The following is a 1,834-nucleotide window of genomic DNA, read 5'->3' as shown; positions in this document are numbered from 1 at the left end:
GGCCAGCTGGCACCACATCGTCTGGGTGCTCGCAGCCCGAGGCGACGGCGTCCCAGGCAAGAGCTACGGGCTCCTGGCTGCAGCTGCAGCCTCCCTGACCCTGCGGGGACTGCGACGCTGCTGGGTGGGGTGGCTGAGCCGGCTAGTGCCGAGCTCCAGGCTAAAGGATTGCCTTGGGGTGCTGGATCAGCCGGGAACCGTGGCGCAGGCCTGTGAACGCAGCTACTGAGGAGGCTGAAGCGGGGCCTGCCGACGATGTAGGGACAGAAGCCCCCACCCGAAGGATTCCTGCGATGAGTTTGTTCTCTAAAACCCAATAATGAAATTTAGAACCAACAAAGGTTCAGAGTATCTTTTTGTTTTTGCCTTACTGTATCTGTTATGCCTTTCATGTTTTATCTCTTCTTTCCGGTTCTTACACTAGGGAGAGCACAGGATACACGTGTGAGTCTGGTTCATTTCACTTGTGAGCACAGCCTCTAGCTGCATCCACTTACCATGAAGGCTTCCAGTTTGTCTTTGTTTATAACTGAGTAATACTCCATAGAATGAAAAGACCACATCTTTTTCCTCTCTCCTCAGGTGAGTAGCATTTGGGTGGCTTTCAAGCTTTGGCTATGACAAGCTGTGCTGTCATATGGGTGCACTTAGGTCACTATGGTTTCAGGAAACAAAGGCGAAAAGGCAGGAAAAACACGCAAGTACATGTACAGGATGGCTGAGGCGACCGTACTAAGAATTTCCATCAGTTTTTTAGAAAACAGCAGTTGATACGTAGACTTGTCACCTTGACTAACTCTGTATTCTGACATCAGCACCTACATCGAGGCCAGCACTGTGTAACACAAAAGCCACGCTTGAACGCCTGTCATCTTGGTCCATGGTATACTCTTGCTAAAGTCATATCAATTATTACTAAACTCTCTTTCAAATAAATTTTTTTTAAAAAGTAAGAGGGGCTGGCGAGATAGCTCAGTGAACTGAAGAGCCTACCTAGGCCAGCTCAGGCGAGCACAGGGACCGCGGCTGCGTCCCCAGCGCCACATGCCCCACCACGCCTCCAGGGCCAGCCGAGCCAGCCAGAGTTGGGGTGTGGTGGCGCACTCCTGTGATCCCAGCGCTGGGGAGGCTGAAAGCAGGAGGATCCCCACAAGGCTGAGCTGCCTAGTGAGACCCTGCAACAACCAAATACATTATTTAAAAAAGGGGGGGCGGAGACATGGCTCACTAGAATAAGTGCTTGCCTGGCAAGTGCAAGGGCCTGAGTTCAATACCCCGTTCCACCAAAAAAAAAAAAAAAAAAAAAAAAAAAAGAGAATGACAAAAATTTAAGGGTTCTTGAAAGCAAGTAATGATAACCAATCTTATGTCTAATCTTACATAACTATACCTGTTCATCTGAGAGACAGATTTTTGAGCAACAGATTTGACAACAAAAATAGATACTATATCAAACATTGTCAATCAGCTACTCTGAAAATCTGTAACATATGTATCATTGTATGCTACCCTGTTTCCGTCTTTGTTTCTGATTTTTCTTCTTCTTCTTTTTTTTTTTTTTTTTTCAGAACCAGGGATTGAATTCAGGTCCTTGCGCTTGCCAGGGAAGCGCTTATTCCACTGAACCATCTCCCCGGCCCATTGCTTTTTGTTTTTACTCTTCAAAATAAAATATTTTTTTTAAAAAAAGAGTATAACTTTTTTTGTTGGGGGAAAGAAAGCTTCTGTCTGAGAGAGGAACAGAAGGAGATGCAAGTGTGTTGTCCAGGAACCTGCTTTTTCTGGGGATTTTTATAGAGCAAAACCGTGAGGTGAGGTGGGTTTAAAGTGGAGA

The 1,834-nt window shown here is 46.5% G+C and overlaps 1 protein-coding gene and 1 pseudogene across 1 annotated transcript in view; one reads left to right on the top strand and one right to left on the bottom strand.

Annotated features, from left to right (window-relative positions):
• Window positions 1-1,834, top strand: part of LOC111814145 (zinc finger protein 431-like) — a 629,125-nt gene that overhangs the window by 565,528 nt on the left and 61,763 nt on the right. The gene's annotated exons all lie outside the window — the stretch shown is intronic.
• LOC111814151 overlaps window positions 1-1,834 on the bottom strand; it is an 8,220-nt pseudogene that overhangs the window by 1,003 nt on the left and 5,383 nt on the right.

This window comes from Octodon degus, unplaced genomic scaffold (assembly GCF_000260255.1).
Source record: "Octodon degus isolate 3935 unplaced genomic scaffold, OctDeg1.0 scaffold00274, whole genome shotgun sequence".
Lineage (NCBI taxonomy): Eukaryota > Metazoa > Chordata > Mammalia > Rodentia > Octodontidae > Octodon > Octodon degus.
This window is presented reverse-complemented; position numbering and strand designations above follow the sequence as displayed.